The following is a 21,301-nucleotide window of genomic DNA, read 5'->3' as shown; positions in this document are numbered from 1 at the left end:
CCACACCCCATACATTTAGCCATGCAAAAGAAATCAGGGCATACCATTCACCTCTCTAAGAAAGATCGTGCCATTTTTTCCTCCACATAACTGAGAATGAAATGGACTAAAACCCAGAATTAACATGCCGCCCCTAGCCGTAGATGCATCTAGATCTCAACACTGTACATGCTAATGTAACATAGCTGTGTGTCCTGCAAAAAGAGCAGGGGTACCTTAAGTCATCTCACAAGATGTGGAAACAGCACTCAACCATATCCTTCTTTGATGTATCCTGAACCAGTTGCCTTGAATACTCTGGCTTTTTTCGATTGCATCTAGCTGTTGTGTGTGGGGAATTATTCATTCTAGAGTCAACCTTATTCCATAAAAAACGGTGCTAGAAAATCCAGCTGTAAATCATATGGAATTCCACACCTGACGCTTCCCATTCCAGTGTCATATGTGGTGAATGTACATTCAATAGAATTCCAGGTTTCCATGCGTGGAGCAAGGTCTCCCTCTACAGGATGTGGGGATGTAGCTCAGTGGTAGAGCGCATGCTTAGCATGTATGAGGCCCCGGGTTCAATCCCCGGCATCTCCAGCTTTTCGCCATGCTAATCTTGCCTTTTGACAGATAGCTAGGCTGGCATCATGAGTAAGGAAGTGAGATGTCATGCAGCTGGTGCCAGAACCCCACTTTCTTCGCCTTGCAAAACCTTTTGAAATGGGGCTATCTCATTTCCCGTGTTTATAGAAAAAAATAATCTTGCTTCCATAAGAAACCAAAGTGGTGATTTATCTTGGCATTCTTAGTATAGAAAACGGGCACAGCTGTCTTGGTCATTTATTTGAATTCTTCCTCTAAACCAGAGACTCTTACCAGAAGGTTTAAGAAAAACAGAATGTTTTCTTCATCCTAATCCCTTCTGAATGGTCCATTAATCTACTGGTTTTGCTTTTCCAGTTCCTTTCACAGAAGCATTAAAAATGCATGTTCTTCATGCTCCGTACGGAGTAATGACTCTCCTAACTTTCTGTCCTTTCCTTCATGTTCCCATGCTGTCATCCTTTTGCCAGAAATGCTTCCAAAGGGCTGTGGATTCCTCGGCCCCATGCCCTTTCAGGAAAACTCCTTTCTGTAGGATTTCTAATTCTAGGTCCCCTGCTTTCCTTCACGCCAGCACAGCACATTCAGGTAGGTAAGCAGTCCCCCTTTATGGTGATAAGATGTAGCTGAGAATGCACTCTAGGAAGTGGCAATTTGTAGAGCAAGCTGCAGGTCATATTCATGATTTTCAAGATTAGACTGCAGTACTCCCACCCCACTCCCGCCGCAACCATTATTGAAAGAAAGATGAATGCAGCATGGAAAGCTGTACTGCCTAATCCTCCGATAGCTCAGTTGGGAGAGCGGAGGACTGTAGTGGAGAAACAGAAATCCTTAGGTCGCTGGTTCAAATCCGGCTCGGAGGAGTTTCCCCTTTTTTGTTTTCCATAGCTGCTTTCTCTCTTGTTAAAACATTATGTGCCCCTCTGATTGAGAAACATTTCCCTAGCTCCAAATAAATGCTAGGACAGAAGGGTAGACTTCTTCTGCTTTCCAATGAAATTGACCACATAGTCATTTCTGAGGGATGTTGGAAGAGAAATAAACAAGGACCTGCAGATCAGAATTCATTCCAAAGCCTTGACTAAATATATGAAGGCACTTGGAAGACTTCCAGTTTCATTGTACCAAGGTAGATGTTTCGGCAGCCGAACCAGCTAAAACTCACCTACAATGAGTGGCCATGGATATGAAAGAGGGAATCTACAAAGACACCAACTCCTTAAAACTGAGCAAGATGCAATGTGGAGGAATAGTTTACAGATTTGGAGAAAATCTGAGATGTTTCTCTTGACAAAAGAAACACTGCAATGCCCTCTCTGAGGATCGAACTCAGGACCTTCAGATTATGAGACTGACGCGCTGCCTACTGCGCTAAGAAGGCTGCTTGAAACCGCTAACAAATGCGTCTACACACCATGAAGAGGGAAGGTAGCAAAAATGCTGTTCTCATGTTAGAATATCAATACACTTCGGTTGCCTCGCTGGATTAAAATCGTCTGCAGTTATAATGGTCAGAAGACTGCTCTTTCCCAGTGCTTAAACCCACACCCCATACATTTAGCCATGCAAAAGAAATCAGGGCATACCATTCACCTCTCTAAGAAAGATCGTGCCATTTTTTCCTCCACATAACTGAGAATGAAATGGACTAAAACCCAGAATTAACATGCCGCCCCTAGCCGTAGATGCATCTAGATCTCAACACTGTACATGCTAATGTAACATAGCTGTGTGTCCTGCAAAAAGAGAAGGGGTACCTTAAGTCATCTCACAAGATGTGGAAACAGCACTCAACCATATCCTTCTTTGATGTATCCTGAACCAGTTGCCTTGAATACTCTGGCTTTTTTCGATTGCATCTAGCTGTTGTGTGTGGGGAATTATTCATTCTAGAGTCAACCTTATTCCATAAAAAACGGTGCTAGAAAATCCAGCTGTAAATCATATGGAATTCCACACCTGACGCTTCCCATTCCAGTGTCATATGTGGTGAATGTACATTCAATAGAATTCCAGGTTTCCATGCGTGGAGCAAGGTCTCCCTCTACAGGATGTGGGGATGTAGCTCAGTGGTAGAGCGCATGCTTAGCATGTATGAGGCCCCGGGTTCAATCCCCGGCATCTCCAGCTTTTCGCCATGCTAATCTTGCCTTTTGACAGATAGCTAGGCTGGCATCATGAGTAAGGAAGTGAGATGTCATGCAGCTGGTGCCAGAACCCCACTTTCTTCGCCTTGCAAAACCTTTTGAAATGGGGCTATCTCATTTCCCGTGTTTATAGAAAAAAATAATCTTGCTTCCATAAGAAACCAAAGTGGTGATTTATCTTGGCATTCTTAGTATAGAAAACGGGCACAGCTGTCTTGGTCATTTATTTGAATTCTTCCTCTAAACCAGAGACTCTTACCAGAAGGTTTAAGAAAAACAGAATGTTTTCTTCATCCTAATCCCTTCTGAATGGTCCATTAATCTACTGGTTTTGCTTTTCCAGTTCCTTTCACAGAAGCATTAAAAATGCATGTTCTTCATGCTCCATACGGAGTAATGACTCTCCTAACTTTCTGTCCTTTCCTTCATGTTCCCATGCTGTCATCCTTTTGCCAGAAATGCTTCCAAAGGGCTGTGGATTCCTCGGCCCCATGCCCTTTCAGGAAAACTCCTTTCTGTAGGATTTCTAATTCTAGGTCCCCTGCTTTCCTTCACGCCAGCACAGCACATTCAGGTAGGTAAGCAGTCCCCCTTTATGGTGATAAGATGTAGCTGAGAATGCACTCTAGGAAGTGGCAATTTGTAGAGCAAGCTGCAGGTCATATTCATGATTTTCAAGATTAGACTGCAGTACTCCCACCCCACTCCCGCCGCAACCATTATTGAAAGAAAGATGAATGCAGCATGGAAAGCTGTACTGCCTAATCCTCCGATAGCTCAGTTGGGAGAGCGGAGGACTGTAGTGGAGAAACAGAAATCCTTAGGTCGCTGGTTCAAATCCGGCTCGGAGGAGTTTCCCCTTTTTTGTTTTCCATAGCTGCTTTCTCTCTTGTTAAAACATTATGTGCCCCTCTGATTGAGAAACATTTCCCTAGCTCCAAATAAATGCTAGGACAGAAGGGTAGACTTCTGCTTTCCAATGAAATTGACCACATAGTCATTTCTGAGGGATGTTGGAAGAGAAATAAACAAGGACCTGCAGATCAGAATTCATTCCAAAGCCTTGACTAAATATATGAAGGCACTTGGAAGACTTCCAGTTTCATTGTACCAAGGTAGATGTTTCGGCAGCCGAACCAGCTAAAACTCACCTACAATGAGTGGCCATGGATATGAAAGAGGGAATCTACAAAGACACCAACTCCTTAAAACTGAGCAAGATGCAATGTGGAGGAATAGTTTACAGATTTGGAGAAAATCTGAGATGTTTCTCTTGACAAAAGAAACACTGCAATGCCCTCTCTGAGGATCGAACTCAGGACCTTCAGATTATGAGACTGACGCGCTGCCTACTGCGCTAAGAAGGCTGCTTGAAACCGCTAACAAATGCGTCTACAAACCATGAAGAGGGAAGGTAGCAAAAATGCTGTTCTCATGTTGGAATATCAATACACTTCGGTTGCCTCGCTGGATTAAAATCGTCTGCAGTTATAATGGTCAGAAGACTGCTCTTTCCCAGTGCTTAAACCCACACCCCATACATTTAGCCATGCAAAAGAAATCAGGGCATACCATTCACCTCTCTAAGAAAGATCGTGCCATTTTTTCCTCCACATAACTGAGAATGAAATGGACTAAAACCCAGAATTAACATGCCGCCCCTAGCCGTAGATGCATCTAGATCTCAACACTGTACATGCTAATGTAACATAGCTGTGTGTCCTGCAAAAAGAGCAGGGGTACCTTAAGTCATCTCACAAGATGTGGAAACAGCACTCAACCATATCCTTCTTTGATGTATCCTGAACCAGTTGCCTTGAATACTCTGGCTTTTTTCGATTGCATCTAGCTGTTGTGTGTGGGGAATTATTCATTCTAGAGTCAACCTTATTCCATAAAAAACGGTGCTAGAAAATCCAGCTGTAAATCATATGGAATTCCACACCTGACGCTTCCCATTCCAGTGTCATATGTGGTGAATGTACATTCAATAGAATTCCAGGTTTCCATGCGTGGAGCAAGGTCTCCCTCTACAGGATGTGGGGATGTAGCTCAGTGGTAGAGCGCATGCTTAGCATGTATGAGGCCCCGGGTTCAATCCCCGGCATCTCCAGCTTTTCGCCATGCTAATCTTGCCTTTTGACAGATAGCTAGGCTGGCATCATGAGTAAGGAAGTGAGATGTCATGCAGCTGGTGCCAGAACCCCACTTTCTTCGCCTTGCAAAACCTTTTGAAATGGGGCTATCTCATTTCCCGTGTTTATAGAAAAAAATAATCTTGCTTCCATAAGAAACCAAAGTGGTGATTTATCTTGGCATTCTTAGTATAGAAAACGGGCACAGCTGTCTTGGTCATTTATTTGAATTCTTCCTCTAAACCAGAGACTCTTACCAGAAGGTTTAAGAAAAACAGAATGTTTTCTTCATCCTAATCCCTTCTGAATGGTCCATTAATCTACTGGTTTTGCTTTTCCAGTTCCTTTCACAGACGCATTAAAAATGCATGTTCTTCATGCTCCGTACGGAGTAATGACTCTCCTAACTTTCTGTCCTTTCCTTCATGTTCCCATGCTGTCATCCTTTTGCCAGAAATGCTTCCAAAGGGCTGTGGATTCCTCGGCCCCATGCCCTTTCAGGAAAACTCCTTTCTGTAGGATTTCTAATTCTAGGTCCCCTGCTTTCCTTCACGCCAGCACAGCACATTCAGGTAGGTAAGCAGTCCCCCTTTATGGTGATAAGATGTAGCTGAGAATGCACTCTAGGAAGTGGCAATTTGTAGAGCAAGCTGCAGGTCATATTCATGATTTTCAAGATTAGACTGCAGTACTCCCACCCCACTCCCGCCGCAACCATTATTGAAAGAAAGATGAATGCAGCATGGAAAGCTGTACTGCCTAATCCTCCGATAGCTCAGTTGGGAGAGCGGAGGACTGTAGTGGAGAAACAGAAATCCTTAGGTCGCTGGTTCAAATCCGGCTCGGAGGAGTTTCCCCTTTTTTGTTTTCCATAGCTGCTTTCTCTCTTGTTAAAACATTATGTGCCCCTCTGATTGAGAAACATTTCCCTAGCTCCAAATAAATGCTAGGACAGAAGGGTAGACTTCTTCTGCTTTCCAATGAAATTGACCACATAGTCATTTCTGAGGGATGTTGGAAGAGAAATAAACAAGGACCTGCAGATCAGAATTCATTCCAAAGCCTTGACTAAATATATGAAGGCACTTGGAAGACTTCCAGTTTCATTGTACCAAGGTAGATGTTTCGGCAGCCGAACCAGCTAAAACTCACCTACAATGAGTGGCCATGGATATGAAAGAGGGAATCTACAAAGACACCAACTCCTTAAAACTGAGCAAGATGCAATGTGGAGGAATAGTTTACAGATTTGGAGAAAATCTGAGATGTTTCTCTTGACAAAAGAAACACTGCAATGCCCTCTCTGAGGATCGAACTCAGGACCTTCAGATTATGAGACTGACGCGCTGCCTACTGCGCTAAGAAGGCTGCTTGAAACCGCTAACAAATGCGTCTACACACCATGAAGAGGGAAGGTAGCAAAAATGCTGTTCTCATGTTGGAATATCAATACACTTCAGTTGCCTCGCTGGATTAAAATCGTCTGCAGTTATAATGGTCAGAAGACTGCTCTTTCCCAGTGCTTAAACCCACACCCCATACATTTAGCCATGCAAAAGAAATCAGGGCATACCATTCACCTCTCTAAGAAAGATCGTGCCATTTTTTCCTCCACATAACTGAGAATGAAATGGACTAAAACCCAGAATTAACATGCCGCCCCTAGCCGTAGATGCATCTAGATCTCAACACTGTACATGCTAATGTAACATAGCTGTGTGTCCTGCAAAAAGAGCAGGGGTACCTTAAGTCATCTCACAAGATGTGGAAACAGCACTCAACCATATCCTTCTTTGATGTATCCTGAACCAGTTGCCTTGAATACTCTGGCTTTTTTCGATTGCATCTAGCTGTTGTGTGTGGGGAATTATTCATTCTAGAGTCAACCTTATTCCATAAAAAACGGTGCTAGAAAATCCAGCTGTAAATCATATGGAATTCCACACCTGACGCTTCCCATTCCAGTGTCATATGTGGTGAATGTACATTCAATAGAATTCCAGGTTTCCATGCGTGGAGCAAGGTCTCCCTCTACAGGATGTGGGGATGTAGCTCAGTGGTAGAGCGCATGCTTAGCATGTATGAGGCCCCGGGTTCAATCCCCGGCATCTCCAGCTTTTCGCCATGCTAATCTTGCCTTTTGACAGATAGCTAGGCTGGCATCATGAGTAAGGAAGTGAGATGTCATGCAGCTGGTGCCAGAACCCCACTTTCTTCGCCTTGCAAAACCTTTTGAAATGGGGCTATCTCATTTCCCGTGTTTATAGAAAAAAATAATCTTGCTTCCATAAGAAACCAAAGTGGTGATTTATCTTGGCATTCTTAGTATAGAAAACGGGCACAGCTGTCTTGGTCATTTATTTGAATTCTTCCTCTAAACCAGAGACTCTTACCAGAAGGTTTAAGAAAAACAGAATGTTTTCTTCATCCTAATCCCTTCTGAATGGTCCATTAATCTACTGGTTTTGCTTTTCCAGTTCCTTTCACAGAAGCATTAAAAATGCATGTTCTTCATGCTCCGTACGGAGTAATGACTCTCCTAACTTTCTGTCCTTTCCTTCATGTTCCCATGCTGTCATCCTTTTGCCAGAAATGCTTCCAAAGGGCTGTGGATTCCTCGGCCCCATGCCCTTTCAGGAAAACTCCTTTCTGTAGGATTTCTAATTCTAGGTCCCCTGCTTTCCTTCACGCCAGCACAGCACATTCAGGTAGGTAAGCAGTCCCCCTTTATGGTGATAAGATGTAGCTGAGAATGCACTCTAGGAAGTGGCAATTTGTAGAGCAAGCTGCAGGTCATATTCATGATTTTCAAGATTAGACTGCAGTACTCCCACCCCACTCCCGCCGCAACCATTATTGAAAGAAAGATGAATGCAGCATGGAAAGCTGTACTGCCTAATCCTCCGATAGCTCAGTTGGGAGAGCGGAGGACTGTAGTGGAGAAACAGAAATCCTTAGGTCGCTGGTTCAAATCCGGCTCGGAGGAGTTTCCCCTTTTTTGTTTTCCATAGCTGCTTTCTCTCTTGTTAAAACATTATGTGCCCCTCTGATTGAGAAACATTTCCCTAGCTCCAAATAAATGCTAGGACAGAAGGGTAGACTTCTTCTGCTTTCCAATGAAATTGACCACATAGTCATTTCTGAGGGATGTTGGAAGAGAAATAAACAAGGACCTGCAGATCAGAATTCATTCCAAAGCCTTGACTAAATATATGAAGGCACTTGGAAGACTTCCAGTTTCATTGTACCAAGGTAGATGTTTCGGCAGCCGAACCAGCTAAAACTCACCTACAATGAGTGGCCATGGATATGAAAGAGGGAATCTACAAAGACACCAACTCCTTAAAACTGAGCAAGATGCAATGTGGAGGAATAGTTTACAGATTTGGAGAAAATCTGAGATGTTTCTCTTGACAAAAGAAACACTGCAATGCCCTCTCTGAGGATCGAACTCAGGACCTTCAGATTATGAGACTGACGCGCTGCCTACTGCGCTAAGAAGGCTGCTTGAAACCGCTAACAAATGCGTCTACACACCATGAAGAGGGAAGGTAGCAAAAATGCTGTTCTCATGTTAGAATATCAATACACTTCGGTTGCCTCGCTGGATTAAAATCGTCTGCAGTTATAATGGTCAGAAGACTGCTCTTTCCCAGTGCTTAAACCCACACCCCATACATTTAGCCATGCAAAAGAAATCAGGGCATACCATTCACCTCTCTAAGAAAGATCGTGCCATTTTTTCCTCCACATAACTGAGAATGAAATGGACTAAAACCCAGAATTAACATGCCACCCCTAGCCGTAGATGCATCTAGATCTCAACACTGTACATGCTAATGTAACATAGCTGTGTGTCCTGCAAAAAGAGAAGGGGTACCTTAAGTCATCTCACAAGATGTGGAAACAGCACTCAACCATATCCTTCTTTGATGTATCCTGAACCAGTTGCCTTGAATACTCTGGCTTTTTTCGATTGCATCTAGCTGTTGTGTGTGGGGAATTATTCATTCTAGAGTCAACCTTATTCCATAAAAAACGGTGCTAGAAAATCCAGCTGTAAATCATATGGAATTCCACACCTGACGCTTCCCATTCCAGTGTCATATGTGGTGAATGTACATTCAATAGAATTCCAGGTTTCCATGCGTGGAGCAAGGTCTCCCTCTACAGGATGTGGGGATGTAGCTCAGTGGTAGAGCGCATGCTTAGCATGTATGAGGCCCCGGGTTCAATCCCCGGCATCTCCAGCTTTTCGCCATGCTAATCTTGCCTTTTGACAGATAGCTAGGCTGGCATCATGAGTAAGGAAGTGAGATGTCATGCAGCTGGTGCCAGAACCCCACTTTCTTCGCCTTGCAAAACCTTTTGAAATGGGGCTATCTCATTTCCCGTGTTTATAGAAAAAAATAATCTTGCTTCCATAAGAAACCAAAGTGGTGATTTATCTTGGCATTCTTAGTATAGAAAACGGGCACAGCTGTCTTGGTCATTTATTTGAATTCTTCCTCTAAACCAGAGACTCTTACCAGAAGGTTTAAGAAAAACAGAATGTTTTCTTCATCCTAATCCCTTCTGAATGGTCCATTAATCTACTGGTTTTGCTTTTCCAGTTCCTTTCACAGAAGCATTAAAAATGCATGTTCTTCATGCTCCGTACGGAGTAATGACTCTCCTAACTTTCTGTCCTTTCCTTCATGTTCCCATGCTGTCATCCTTTTGCCAGAAATGCTTCCAAAGGGCTGTGGATTCCTCGGCCCCATGCCCTTTCAGGAAAACTCCTTTCTGTAGGATTTCTAATTCTAGGTCCCCTGCTTTCCTTCACGCCAGCACAGCACATTCAGGTAGGTAAGCAGTCCCCCTTTATGGTGATAAGATGTAGCTGAGAATGCACTCTAGGAAGTGGCAATTTGTAGAGCAAGCTGCAGGTCATATTCATGATTTTCAAGATTAGACTGCAGTACTCCCACCCCACTCCCGCCGCAACCATTATTGAAAGAAAGATGAATGCAGCATGGAAAGCTGTACTGCCTAATCCTCCGATAGCTCAGTTGGGAGAGCGGAGGACTGTAGTGGAGAAACAGAAATCCTTAGGTCGCTGGTTCAAATCCGGCTCGGAGGAGTTTCCCCTTTTTTGTTTTCCATAGCTGCTTTCTCTCTTGTTAAAACATTATGTGCCCCTCTGATTGAGAAACATTTCCCTAGCTCCAAATAAATGCTAGGACAGAAGGGTAGACTTCTGCTTTCCAATGAAATTGACCACATAGTCATTTCTGAGGGATGTTGGAAGAGAAATAAACAAGGACCTGCAGATCAGAATTCATTCCAAAGCCTTGACTAAATATATGAAGGCACTTGGAAGACTTCCAGTTTCATTGTACCAAGGTAGATGTTTCGGCAGCCGAACCAGCTAAAACTCACCTACAATGAGTGGCCATGGATATGAAAGAGGGAATCTACAAAGACACCAACTCCTTAAAACTGAGCAAGATGCAATGTGGAGGAATAGTTTACAGATTTGGAGAAAATCTGAGATGTTTCTCTTGACAAAAGAAACACTGCAATGCCCTCTCTGAGGATCGAACTCAGGACCTTCAGATTATGAGACTGACGCGCTGCCTACTGCGCTAAGAAGGCTGCTTGAAACCGCTAACAAATGCGTCTACAAACCATGAAGAGGGAAGGTAGCAAAAATGCTGTTCTCATGTTGGAATATCAATACACTTCGGTTGCCTCGCTGGATTAAAATCGTCTGCAGTTATAATGGTCAGAAGACTGCTCTTTCCCAGTGCTTAAACCCACACCCCATACATTTAGCCATGCAAAAGAAATCAGGGCATACCATTCACCTCTCTAAGAAAGATCGTGCCATTTTTTCCTCCACATAACTGAGAATGAAATGGACTAAAACCCAGAATTAACATGCCGCCCCTAGCCGTAGATGCATCTAGATCTCAACACTGTACATGCTAATGTAACATAGCTGTGTGTCCTGCAAAAAGAGCAGGGGTACCTTAAGTCATCTCACAAGATGTGGAAACAGCACTCAACCATATCCTTCTTTGATGTATCCTGAACCAGTTGCCTTGAATACTCTGGCTTTTTTCGATTGCATCTAGCTGTTGTGTGTGGGGAATTATTCATTCTAGAGTCAACCTTATTCCATAAAAAACGGTGCTAGAAAATCCAGCTGTAAATCATATGGAATTCCACACCTGACGCTTCCCATTCCAGTGTCATATGTGGTGAATGTACATTCAATAGAATTCCAGGTTTCCATGCGTGGAGCAAGGTCTCCCTCTACAGGATGTGGGGATGTAGCTCAGTGGTAGAGCGCATGCTTAGCATGTATGAGGCCCCGGGTTCAATCCCCGGCATCTCCAGCTTTTCGCCATGCTAATCTTGCCTTTTGACAGATAGCTAGGCTGGCATCATGAGTAAGGAAGTGAGATGTCATGCAGCTGGTGCCAGAACCCCACTTTCTTCGCCTTGCAAAACCTTTTGAAATGGGGCTATCTCATTTCCCGTGTTTATAGAAAAAAATAATCTTGCTTCCATAAGAAACCAAAGTGGTGATTTATCTTGGCATTCTTAGTATAGAAAACGGGCACAGCTGTCTTGGTCATTTATTTGAATTCTTCCTCTAAACCAGAGACTCTTACCAGAAGGTTTAAGAAAAACAGAATGTTTTCTTCATCCTAATCCCTTCTGAATGGTCCATTAATCTACTGGTTTTGCTTTTCCAGTTCCTTTCACAGACGCATTAAAAATGCATGTTCTTCATGCTCCGTACGGAGTAATGACTCTCCTAACTTTCTGTCCTTTCCTTCATGTTCCCATGCTGTCATCCTTTTGCCAGAAATGCTTCCAAAGGGCTGTGGATTCCTCGGCCCCATGCCCTTTCAGGAAAACTCCTTTCTGTAGGATTTCTAATTCTAGGTCCCCTGCTTTCCTTCACGCCAGCACAGCACATTCAGGTAGGTAAGCAGTCCCCCTTTATGGTGATAAGATGTAGCTGAGAATGCACTCTAGGAAGTGGCAATTTGTAGAGCAAGCTGCAGGTCATATTCATGATTTTCAAGATTAGACTGCAGTACTCCCACCCCACTCCCGCCGCAACCATTATTGAAAGAAAGATGAATGCAGCATGGAAAGCTGTACTGCCTAATCCTCCGATAGCTCAGTTGGGAGAGCGGAGGACTGTAGTGGAGAAACAGAAATCCTTAGGTCGCTGGTTCAAATCCGGCTCGGAGGAGTTTCCCCTTTTTTGTTTTCCATAGCTGCTTTCTCTCTTGTTAAAACATTATGTGCCCCTCTGATTGAGAAACATTTCCCTAGCTCCAAATAAATGCTAGGACAGAAGGGTAGACTTCTTCTGCTTTCCAATGAAATTGACCACATAGTCATTTCTGAGGGATGTTGGAAGAGAAATAAACAAGGACCTGCAGATCAGAATTCATTCCAAAGCCTTGACTAAATATATGAAGGCACTTGGAAGACTTCCAGTTTCATTGTACCAAGGTAGATGTTTCGGCAGCCGAACCAGCTAAAACTCACCTACAATGAGTGGCCATGGATATGAAAGAGGGAATCTACAAAGACACCAACTCCTTAAAACTGAGCAAGATGCAATGTGGAGGAATAGTTTACAGATTTGGAGAAAATCTGAGATGTTTCTCTTGACAAAAGAAACACTGCAATGCCCTCTCTGAGGATCGAACTCAGGACCTTCAGATTATGAGACTGACGCGCTGCCTACTGCGCTAAGAAGGCTGCTTGAAACCGCTAACAAATGCGTCTACACACCATGAAGAGGGAAGGTAGCAAAAATGCTGTTCTCATGTTGGAATATCAATACACTTCAGTTGCCTCGCTGGATTAAAATCGTCTGCAGTTATAATGGTCAGAAGACTGCTCTTTCCCAGTGCTTAAACCCACACCCCATACATTTAGCCATGCAAAAGAAATCAGGGCATACCATTCACCTCTCTAAGAAAGATCGTGCCATTTTTTCCTCCACATAACTGAGAATGAAATGGACTAAAACCCAGAATTAACATGCCGCCCCTAGCCGTAGATGCATCTAGATCTCAACACTGTACATGCTAATGTAACATAGCTGTGTGTCCTGCAAAAAGAGCAGGGGTACCTTAAGTCATCTCACAAGATGTGGAAACAGCACTCAACCATATCCTTCTTTGATGTATCCTGAACCAGTTGCCTTGAATACTCTGGCTTTTTTCGATTGCATCTAGCTGTTGTGTGTGGGGAATTATTCATTCTAGAGTCAACCTTATTCCATAAAAAACGGTGCTAGAAAATCCAGCTGTAAATCATATGGAATTCCACACCTGACGCTTCCCATTCCAGTGTCATATGTGGTGAATGTACATTCAATAGAATTCCAGGTTTCCATGCGTGGAGCAAGGTCTCCCTCTACAGGATGTGGGGATGTAGCTCAGTGGTAGAGCGCATGCTTAGCATGTATGAGGCCCCGGGTTCAATCCCCGGCATCTCCAGCTTTTCGCCATGCTAATCTTGCCTTTTGACAGATAGCTAGGCTGGCATCATGAGTAAGGAAGTGAGATGTCATGCAGCTGGTGCCAGAACCCCACTTTCTTCGCCTTGCAAAACCTTTTGAAATGGGGCTATCTCATTTCCCGTGTTTATAGAAAAAAATAATCTTGCTTCCATAAGAAACCAAAGTGGTGATTTATCTTGGCATTCTTAGTATAGAAAACGGGCACAGCTGTCTTGGTCATTTATTTGAATTCTTCCTCTAAACCAGAGACTCTTACCAGAAGGTTTAAGAAAAACAGAATGTTTTCTTCATCCTAATCCCTTCTGAATGGTCCATTAATCTACTGGTTTTGCTTTTCCAGTTCCTTTCACAGAAGCATTAAAAATGCATGTTCTTCATGCTCCGTACGGAGTAATGACTCTCCTAACTTTCTGTCCTTTCCTTCATGTTCCCATGCTGTCATCCTTTTGCCAGAAATGCTTCCAAAGGGCTGTGGATTCCTCGGCCCCATGCCCTTTCAGGAAAACTCCTTTCTGTAGGATTTCTAATTCTAGGTCCCCTGCTTTCCTTCACGCCAGCACAGCACATTCAGGTAGGTAAGCAGTCCCCCTTTATGGTGATAAGATGTAGCTGAGAATGCACTCTAGGAAGTGGCAATTTGTAGAGCAAGCTGCAGGTCATATTCATGATTTTCAAGATTAGACTGCAGTACTCCCACCCCACTCCCGCCGCAACCATTATTGAAAGAAAGATGAATGCAGCATGGAAAGCTGTACTGCCTAATCCTCCGATAGCTCAGTTGGGAGAGCGGAGGACTGTAGTGGAGAAACAGAAATCCTTAGGTCGCTGGTTCAAATCCGGCTCGGAGGAGTTTCCCCTTTTTTGTTTTCCATAGCTGCTTTCTCTCTTGTTAAAACATTATGTGCCCCTCTGATTGAGAAACATTTCCCTAGCTCCAAATAAATGCTAGGACAGAAGGGTAGACTTCTTCTGCTTTCCAATGAAATTGACCACATAGTCATTTCTGAGGGATGTTGGAAGAGAAATAAACAAGGACCTGCAGATCAGAATTCATTCCAAAGCCTTGACTAAATATATGAAGGCACTTGGAAGACTTCCAGTTTCATTGTACCAAGGTAGATGTTTCGGCAGCCGAACCAGCTAAAACTCACCTACAATGAGTGGCCATGGATATGAAAGAGGGAATCTACAAAGACACCAACTCCTTAAAACTGAGCAAGATGCAATGTGGAGGAATAGTTTACAGATTTGGAGAAAATCTGAGATGTTTCTCTTGACAAAAGAAACACTGCAATGCCCTCTCTGAGGATCGAACTCAGGACCTTCAGATTATGAGACTGACGCGCTGCCTACTGCGCTAAGAAGGCTGCTTGAAACCGCTAACAAATGCGTCTACACACCATGAAGAGGGAAGGTAGCAAAAATGCTGTTCTCATGTTAGAATATCAATACACTTCGGTTGCCTCGCTGGATTAAAATCGTCTGCAGTTATAATGGTCAGAAGACTGCTCTTTCCCAGTGCTTAAACCCACACCCCATACATTTAGCCATGCAAAAGAAATCAGGGCATACCATTCACCTCTCTAAGAAAGATCGTGCCATTTTTTCCTCCACATAACTGAGAATGAAATGGACTAAAACCCAGAATTAACATGCCGCCCCTAGCCGTAGATGCATCTAGATCTCAACACTGTACATGCTAATGTAACATAGCTGTGTGTCCTGCAAAAAGAGAAGGGGTACCTTAAGTCATCTCACAAGATGTGGAAACAGCACTCAACCATATCCTTCTTTGATGTATCCTGAACCAGTTGCCTTGAATACTCTGGCTTTTTTCGATTGCATCTAGCTGTTGTGTGTGGGGAATTATTCATTCTAGAGTCAACCTTATTCCATAAAAAACGGTGCTAGAAAATCCAGCTGTAAATCATATGGAATTCCACACCTGACGCTTCCCATTCCAGTGTCATATGTGGTGAATGTACATTCAATAGAATTCCAGGTTTCCATGCGTGGAGCAAGGTCTCCCTCTACAGGATGTGGGGATGTAGCTCAGTGGTAGAGCGCATGCTTAGCATGTATGAGGCCCCGGGTTCAATCCCCGGCATCTCCAGCTTTTCGCCATGCTAATCTTGCCTTTTGACAGATAGCTAGGCTGGCATCATGAGTAAGGAAGTGAGATGTCATGCAGCTGGTGCCAGAACCCCACTTTCTTCGCCTTGCAAAACCTTTTGAAATGGGGCTATCTCATTTCCCGTGTTTATAGAAAAAAATAATCTTGCTTCCATAAGAAACCAAAGTGGTGATTTATCTTGGCATTCTTAGTATAGAAAACGGGCACAGCTGTCTTGGTCATTTATTTGAATTCTTCCTCTAAACCAGAGACTCTTACCAGAAGGTTTAAGAAAAACAGAATGTTTTCTTCATCCTAATCCCTTCTGAATGGTCCATTAATCTACTGGTTTTGCTTTTCCAGTTCCTTTCACAGAAGCATTAAAAATGCATGTTCTTCATGCTCCGTACGGAGTAATGACTCTCCTAACTTTCTGTCCTTTCCTTCATGTTCCCATGCTGTCATCCTTTTGCCAGAAATGCTTCCAAAGGGCTGTGGATTCCTCGGCCCCATGCCCTTTCAGGAAAACTCCTTTCTGTAGGATTTCTAATTCTAGGTCCCCTGCTTTCCTTCACGCCAGCACAGCACATTCAGGTAGGTAAGCAGTCCCCCTTTATGGTGATAAGATGTAGCTGAGAATGCACTCTAGGAAGTGGCAATTTGTAGAGCAAGCTGCAGGTCATATTCATGATTTTCAAGATTAGACTGCAGTACTCCCACCCCACTCCCGCCGCAACCATTATTGAAAGAAAGATGAATGCAGCATGGAAAGCTGTACTGCCTAATCCTCCGATAGCTCAGTTGGGAGAGCGGAGGACTGTAGTGGAGAAACAGAAATCCTTAGGTCGCTGGTTCAAATCCGGCTCGGAGGAGTTTCCCCTTTTTTGTTTTCCATAGCTGCTTTCTCTCTTGTTAAAACATTATGTGCCCCTCTGATTGAGAAACATTTCCCTAGCTCCAAATAAATGCTAGGACAGAAGGGTAGACTTCTGCTTTCCAATGAAATTGACCACATAGTCATTTCTGAGGGATGTTGGAAGAGAAATAAACAAGGACCTGCAGATCAGAATTCATTCCAAAGCCTTGACTAAATATATGAAGGCACTTGGAAGACTTCCAGTTTCATTGTACCAAGGTAGATGTTTCGGCAGCCGAACCAGCTAAAACTCACCTACAATGAGTGGCCATGGATATGAAAGAGGGAATCTACAAAGACACCAACTCCTTAAAACTGAGCAAGATGCAATGTGGAGGAATAGTTTACAGATTTGGAGAAAATCTGAGATGTTTCTCTTGACAAAAGAAACACTGCAATGCCCTCTCTGAGGATCGAACTCAGGACCTTCAGATTATGAGACTGACGCGCTGCCTACTGCGCTAAGAAGGCTGCTTGAAACCGCTAACAAATGCGTCTACAAACCATGAAGAGGGAAGGTAGCAAAAATGCTGTTCTCATGTTGGAATATCAATACACTTCGGTTGCCTCGCTGGATTAAAATCGTCTGCAGTTATAATGGTCAGAAGACTGCTCTTTCCCAGTGCTTAAACCCACACCCCATACATTTAGCCATGCAAAAGAAATCAGGGCATACCATTCACCTCTCTAAGAAAGATCGTGCCATTTTTTCCTCCACATAACTGAGAATGAAATGGACTAAAACCCAGAATTAACATGCCGCCCCTAGCCGTAGATGCATCTAGATCTCAACACTGTACATGCTAATGTAACATAGCTGTGTGTCCTGCAAAAAGAGCAGGGGTACCTTAAGTCATCTCACAAGATGTGGAAACAGCACTCAACCATATCCTTCTTTGATGTATCCTGAACCAGTTGCCTTGAATACTCTGGCTTTTTTCGATTGCATCTAGCTGTTGTGTGTGGGGAATTATTCATTCTAGAGTCAACCTTATTCCATAAAAAACGGTGCTAGAAAATCCAGCTGTAAATCATATGGAATTCCACACCTGACGCTTCCCATTCCAGTGTCATATGTGGTGAATGTACATTCAATAGAATTCCAGGTTTCCATGCGTGGAGCAAGGTCTCCCTCTACAGGATGTGGGGATGTAGCTCAGTGGTAGAGCGCATGCTTAGCATGTATGAGGCCCCGGGTTCAATCCCCGGCATCTCCAGCTTTTCGCCATGCTAATCTTGCCTTTTGACAGATAGCTAGGCTGGCATCATGAGTAAGGAAGTGAGATGTCATGCAGCTGGTGCCAGAACCCCACTTTCTTCGCCTTGCAAAACCTTTTGAAATGGGGCTATCTCATTTCCCGTGTTTATAGAAAAAAATAATCTTGCTTCCATAAGAAACCAAAGTGGTGATTTATCTTGGCATTCTTAGTATAGAAAACGGGCACAGCTGTCTTGGTCATTTATTTGAATTCTTCCTCTAAACCAGAGACTCTTACCAGAAGGTTTAAGAAAAACAGAATGTTTTCTTCATCCTAATCCCTTCTGAATGGTCCATTAATCTACTGGTTTTGCTTTTCCAGTTCCTTTCACAGAAGCATTAAAAATGCATGTTCTTCATGCTCCGTACGGAGTAATGACTCTCCTAACTTTCTGTCCTTTCCTTCATGTTCCCATGCTGTCATCCTTTTGCCAGAAATGCTTCCAAAGGGCTGTGGATTCCTCGGCCCCATGCCCTTTCAGGAAAACTCCTTTCTGTAGGATTTCTAATTCTAGGTCCCCTGCTTTCCTTCACGCCAGCACAGCACATTCAGGTAGGTAAGCAGTCCCCCTTTATGGTGATAAGATGTAGCTGAGAATGCACTCTAGGAAGTGGCAATTTGTAGAGCAAGCTGCAGGTCATATTCATGATTTTCAAGATTAGACTGCAGTACTCCCACCCCACTCCCGCCGCAACCATTATTGAAAGAAAGATGAATGCAGCATGGAAAGCTGTACTGCCTAATCCTCCGATAGCTCAGTTGGGAGAGCGGAGGACTGTAGTGGAGAAACAGAAATCCTTAGGTCGCTGGTTCAAATCCGGCTCGGAGGAGTTTCCCCTTTTTTGTTTTCCATAGCTGCTTTCTCTCTTGTTAAAACATTATGTGCCCCTCTGATTGAGAAACATTTCCCTAGCTCCAAATAAATGCTAGGACAGAAGGGTAGACTTCTTCTGCTTTCCAATGAAATTGACCACATAGTCATTTCTGAGGGATGTTGGAAGAGAAATAAACAAGGACCTGCAGATCAGAATTCATTCCAAAGCCTTGACTAAATATATGAAGGCACTTGGAAGACTTCCAGTTTCATTGTACCAAGGTAGATGTTTCGGCAGCCGAACCAGCTAAAACTCACCTACAATGAGTGGCCATGGATATGAAAGAGGGAATCTACAAAGACACCAACTCCTTAAAACTGAGCAAGATGCAATGTGGAGGAATAGTTTACAGATTTGGAGAAAATCTGAGATGTTTCTCTTGACAAAAGAAACACTGCAATGCCCTCTCTGAGGATCGAACTCAGGACCTTCAGATTATGAGACTGACGCGCTGCCTACTGCGCTAAGAAGGCTGCTTGAAACCGCTAACAAATGCGTCTACACACCATGAAGAGGGAAGGTAGCAAAAATGCTGTTCTCATGTTGGAATATCAATACACTTCGGTTGCCTCGCTGGATTAAAATCGTCTGCAGTTATAATGGTCAGAAGACTGCTCTTTCCCAGTGCTTAAACCCACACCCCATACATTTAGCCATGCAAAAGAAATCAGGGCATACCATTCACCTCTCTAAGAAAGATCGTGCCATTTTTTCCTCCACATAACTGAGAATGAAATGGACTAAAACCCAGAATTAACATGCCGCCCCTAGCCGTAGATGCATCTAGATCTCAACACTGTACATGCTAATGTAACATAGCTGTGTGTCCTGCAAAAAGAGCAGGGGTACCTTAAGTCATCTCACAAGATGTGGAAACAGCACTCAACCATATCCTTCTTTGATGTATCCTGAACCAGTTGCCTTGAATACTCTGGCTTTTTTCGATTGCATCTAGCTGTTGTGTGTGGGGAATTATTCATTCTAGAGTCAACCTTATTCCATAAAAAACGGTGCTAGAAAATCCAGCTGTAAATCATATGGAATTCCACACCTGACGCTTCCCATTCCAGTGTCATATGTGGTGAATGTACATTCAATAGAATTCCAGGTTTCCATGCGTGGAGCAAGGTCTCCCTCTACAGGATGTGGGGATGTAGCTCAGTGGTAGAGCGCATGCTTAGCATGTATGAGGCCCCGGGTTCAATCCCCGGCATCTCCAGCTTTTCGCCATGCTAATCTTGCCTTTTGACAGATAGCTAGGCTGGCATCATGAGTAAGGAAGTGAGATGTCATGCAGCTGGTGCCAGAACCCCACTTTCTTCGCCTTGCAAAACCTTTTGAAATGGGGCTATCTCATTTCCCGTGTTTATAGAAAAAAATAATCTTGCTTCCATAAGAAACCAAAGTGGTGATTTATCTTGGCATTCTTAGTATAGAAAACGGGCACAGCTGTCTTGGTCATTTATTTGAATTCTTCCTCTAAACCAGAGACTCTTACCAGAAGGTTTAAGAAAAACAGAATGTTTTCTTCATCCTAATCCCTTCTGAATGGTCCATTAATCTACTGGTTTTGCTTTTCCAGTTCCTTTCACAGAAGCATTAAAAATGCATGTTCTTCATGCTCCGTACGGAGTAATGACTCTCCTAACTTTCTGTCCTTTCCTTCATGTTCCCATGCTGTCATCCTTTTGCCAGAAATGCTTCCAAAGGGCTGTGGATTCCTCGGCCCCATGCCCTTTCAGGAAAACTCCTTTCTGTAGGATTTCTAATTCTAGGTCCCCTGCTTTCCTTCACGCCAGCACAGCACATTCAGGTAGGTAAGCAGTCCCCCTTTATGGTGATAAGATGTAGCTGAGAATGCACTCTAGGAAGTGGCAATTTGTAGAGCAAGCTGCAGGTCATATTCATGATTTTCAAGATTAGACTGCAGTACTCCCACCCCACTCCCGCCGCAACCATTATTGAAAGAAAGATGAATGCAGCATGGAAAGCTGTACTGCCTAATCCTCCGATAGCTCAGTTGGGAGAGCGGAGGACTGTAGTGGAGAAACAGAAATCCTTAGGTCGCTGGTTCAAATCCGGCTCGGAGGAGTTTCCCCTTTTTTGTTTTCCATAGCTGCTTTCTCTCTTGTTAAAACATTATGTGCCCCTCTGATTGAGAAACATTTCCCTAGCTCCAAATAAATGCTAGGACAGAAGGGTAGACTTCTTCTGCTTTCCAATGAAATTGACCACATAGTCATTTCTGAGGGATGTTGGAAGAGAAATAAACAAGGACCTGCAGATCAGAATTCATTCCAAAGCCTTGACTAAATATATGAAGGCACTTGGAAGACTTCCAGTTTCATTGTACCAAGGTAGATGTTTCGGCAGCCGAACCAGCTAAAACTCACCTACAATGAGTGGCCATGGATATGAAAGAGGGAATCTACAAAGACACCAACTCCTTAAAACTGAGCAAGATGCAATGTGGAGGAATAGTTTACAGATTTGGAGAAAATCTGAGATGTTTCTCTTGACAAAAGAAACACTGCAATGCCCTCTCTGAGGATCGAACTCAGGACCTTCAGATTATGAGACTGACGCGCTGCCTACTGCGCTAAGAAGGCTGCTTGAAACCGCTAACAAATGCGTCTACACACCATGAAGAGGGAAGGTAGCAAAAATGCTGTTCTCATGTTGGAATATCAATACACTTCGGTTGCCTCGCTGGATTAAAA

General features: G+C 43.5%; 30 non-coding genes across 30 annotated transcripts; 20 read left to right on the top strand and 10 right to left on the bottom strand.

The window, feature by feature from the left end:
• Positions 1-513: 513 nt before the first annotated feature.
• Positions 514-585, top strand: TRNAA-AGC (transfer RNA alanine (anticodon AGC)). The gene has a single exon. It is a non-coding gene; the product is annotated as a tRNA-Ala (tRNA).
• Positions 586-1,371: 786 nt separating this feature from the next.
• TRNAY-GUA (transfer RNA tyrosine (anticodon GUA)) lies at positions 1,372-1,457 on the top strand. Its single transcript is given in 2 exon segments — positions 1,372-1,408; positions 1,422-1,457. It is a non-coding gene; the product is annotated as a tRNA-Tyr (tRNA).
• A 445-nt stretch (positions 1,458-1,902) lies between these two features.
• On the bottom strand, positions 1,903-1,975 carry TRNAM-CAU (transfer RNA methionine (anticodon CAU)). Its single transcript has one exon. It is a non-coding gene; the product is annotated as a tRNA-Met (tRNA).
• A 674-nt stretch (positions 1,976-2,649) lies between these two features.
• TRNAA-AGC (transfer RNA alanine (anticodon AGC)) lies at positions 2,650-2,721 on the top strand. The gene has a single exon. It is a non-coding gene; the product is annotated as a tRNA-Ala (tRNA).
• A 786-nt stretch (positions 2,722-3,507) lies between these two features.
• TRNAY-GUA (transfer RNA tyrosine (anticodon GUA)) lies at positions 3,508-3,593 on the top strand. The gene is given in 2 exon segments: positions 3,508-3,544; positions 3,558-3,593. It is a non-coding gene; the product is annotated as a tRNA-Tyr (tRNA).
• Positions 3,594-4,035: 442 nt separating this feature from the next.
• TRNAM-CAU (transfer RNA methionine (anticodon CAU)) lies at positions 4,036-4,108 on the bottom strand. Its single transcript has one exon. It is a non-coding gene; the product is annotated as a tRNA-Met (tRNA).
• Positions 4,109-4,782: 674 nt separating this feature from the next.
• Positions 4,783-4,854, top strand: TRNAA-AGC (transfer RNA alanine (anticodon AGC)). Its single transcript has one exon. It is a non-coding gene; the product is annotated as a tRNA-Ala (tRNA).
• A 786-nt stretch (positions 4,855-5,640) lies between these two features.
• TRNAY-GUA (transfer RNA tyrosine (anticodon GUA)) lies at positions 5,641-5,726 on the top strand. Its single transcript is given in 2 exon segments — positions 5,641-5,677; positions 5,691-5,726. It is a non-coding gene; the product is annotated as a tRNA-Tyr (tRNA).
• A 445-nt stretch (positions 5,727-6,171) lies between these two features.
• On the bottom strand, positions 6,172-6,244 carry TRNAM-CAU (transfer RNA methionine (anticodon CAU)). The gene has a single exon. It is a non-coding gene; the product is annotated as a tRNA-Met (tRNA).
• Positions 6,245-6,918: 674 nt separating this feature from the next.
• On the top strand, positions 6,919-6,990 carry TRNAA-AGC (transfer RNA alanine (anticodon AGC)). The gene has a single exon. It is a non-coding gene; the product is annotated as a tRNA-Ala (tRNA).
• Positions 6,991-7,776: 786 nt separating this feature from the next.
• On the top strand, positions 7,777-7,862 carry TRNAY-GUA (transfer RNA tyrosine (anticodon GUA)). The gene is given in 2 exon segments: positions 7,777-7,813; positions 7,827-7,862. It is a non-coding gene; the product is annotated as a tRNA-Tyr (tRNA).
• A 445-nt stretch (positions 7,863-8,307) lies between these two features.
• Positions 8,308-8,380, bottom strand: TRNAM-CAU (transfer RNA methionine (anticodon CAU)). Its single transcript has one exon. It is a non-coding gene; the product is annotated as a tRNA-Met (tRNA).
• Positions 8,381-9,054: 674 nt separating this feature from the next.
• On the top strand, positions 9,055-9,126 carry TRNAA-AGC (transfer RNA alanine (anticodon AGC)). The gene has a single exon. It is a non-coding gene; the product is annotated as a tRNA-Ala (tRNA).
• A 786-nt stretch (positions 9,127-9,912) lies between these two features.
• TRNAY-GUA (transfer RNA tyrosine (anticodon GUA)) lies at positions 9,913-9,998 on the top strand. Its single transcript is given in 2 exon segments — positions 9,913-9,949; positions 9,963-9,998. It is a non-coding gene; the product is annotated as a tRNA-Tyr (tRNA).
• Positions 9,999-10,440: 442 nt separating this feature from the next.
• On the bottom strand, positions 10,441-10,513 carry TRNAM-CAU (transfer RNA methionine (anticodon CAU)). The gene has a single exon. It is a non-coding gene; the product is annotated as a tRNA-Met (tRNA).
• Positions 10,514-11,187: 674 nt separating this feature from the next.
• TRNAA-AGC (transfer RNA alanine (anticodon AGC)) lies at positions 11,188-11,259 on the top strand. The gene has a single exon. It is a non-coding gene; the product is annotated as a tRNA-Ala (tRNA).
• A 786-nt stretch (positions 11,260-12,045) lies between these two features.
• TRNAY-GUA (transfer RNA tyrosine (anticodon GUA)) lies at positions 12,046-12,131 on the top strand. Its single transcript is given in 2 exon segments — positions 12,046-12,082; positions 12,096-12,131. It is a non-coding gene; the product is annotated as a tRNA-Tyr (tRNA).
• A 445-nt stretch (positions 12,132-12,576) lies between these two features.
• On the bottom strand, positions 12,577-12,649 carry TRNAM-CAU (transfer RNA methionine (anticodon CAU)). The gene has a single exon. It is a non-coding gene; the product is annotated as a tRNA-Met (tRNA).
• A 674-nt stretch (positions 12,650-13,323) lies between these two features.
• On the top strand, positions 13,324-13,395 carry TRNAA-AGC (transfer RNA alanine (anticodon AGC)). Its single transcript has one exon. It is a non-coding gene; the product is annotated as a tRNA-Ala (tRNA).
• Positions 13,396-14,181: 786 nt separating this feature from the next.
• On the top strand, positions 14,182-14,267 carry TRNAY-GUA (transfer RNA tyrosine (anticodon GUA)). Its single transcript is given in 2 exon segments — positions 14,182-14,218; positions 14,232-14,267. It is a non-coding gene; the product is annotated as a tRNA-Tyr (tRNA).
• Positions 14,268-14,712: 445 nt separating this feature from the next.
• On the bottom strand, positions 14,713-14,785 carry TRNAM-CAU (transfer RNA methionine (anticodon CAU)). The gene has a single exon. It is a non-coding gene; the product is annotated as a tRNA-Met (tRNA).
• Positions 14,786-15,459: 674 nt separating this feature from the next.
• TRNAA-AGC (transfer RNA alanine (anticodon AGC)) lies at positions 15,460-15,531 on the top strand. Its single transcript has one exon. It is a non-coding gene; the product is annotated as a tRNA-Ala (tRNA).
• A 786-nt stretch (positions 15,532-16,317) lies between these two features.
• TRNAY-GUA (transfer RNA tyrosine (anticodon GUA)) lies at positions 16,318-16,403 on the top strand. The gene is given in 2 exon segments: positions 16,318-16,354; positions 16,368-16,403. It is a non-coding gene; the product is annotated as a tRNA-Tyr (tRNA).
• Positions 16,404-16,845: 442 nt separating this feature from the next.
• On the bottom strand, positions 16,846-16,918 carry TRNAM-CAU (transfer RNA methionine (anticodon CAU)). Its single transcript has one exon. It is a non-coding gene; the product is annotated as a tRNA-Met (tRNA).
• A 674-nt stretch (positions 16,919-17,592) lies between these two features.
• Positions 17,593-17,664, top strand: TRNAA-AGC (transfer RNA alanine (anticodon AGC)). Its single transcript has one exon. It is a non-coding gene; the product is annotated as a tRNA-Ala (tRNA).
• A 786-nt stretch (positions 17,665-18,450) lies between these two features.
• On the top strand, positions 18,451-18,536 carry TRNAY-GUA (transfer RNA tyrosine (anticodon GUA)). The gene is given in 2 exon segments: positions 18,451-18,487; positions 18,501-18,536. It is a non-coding gene; the product is annotated as a tRNA-Tyr (tRNA).
• A 445-nt stretch (positions 18,537-18,981) lies between these two features.
• TRNAM-CAU (transfer RNA methionine (anticodon CAU)) lies at positions 18,982-19,054 on the bottom strand. The gene has a single exon. It is a non-coding gene; the product is annotated as a tRNA-Met (tRNA).
• Positions 19,055-19,728: 674 nt separating this feature from the next.
• TRNAA-AGC (transfer RNA alanine (anticodon AGC)) lies at positions 19,729-19,800 on the top strand. The gene has a single exon. It is a non-coding gene; the product is annotated as a tRNA-Ala (tRNA).
• Positions 19,801-20,586: 786 nt separating this feature from the next.
• Positions 20,587-20,672, top strand: TRNAY-GUA (transfer RNA tyrosine (anticodon GUA)). Its single transcript is given in 2 exon segments — positions 20,587-20,623; positions 20,637-20,672. It is a non-coding gene; the product is annotated as a tRNA-Tyr (tRNA).
• Positions 20,673-21,117: 445 nt separating this feature from the next.
• Positions 21,118-21,190, bottom strand: TRNAM-CAU (transfer RNA methionine (anticodon CAU)). Its single transcript has one exon. It is a non-coding gene; the product is annotated as a tRNA-Met (tRNA).
• Positions 21,191-21,301: the final 111 nt, after the last annotated feature.

Source organism: Pleurodeles waltl, unplaced genomic scaffold, assembly GCF_031143425.1.
Source record: "Pleurodeles waltl isolate 20211129_DDA unplaced genomic scaffold, aPleWal1.hap1.20221129 scaffold_107, whole genome shotgun sequence".
In the NCBI taxonomy this organism is placed as follows: domain Eukaryota; kingdom Metazoa; phylum Chordata; class Amphibia; order Caudata; family Salamandridae; genus Pleurodeles; species Pleurodeles waltl.
Note: the sequence above shows the minus strand (reverse complement) of the source record. Positions and strands in the feature narration are given on the sequence as shown.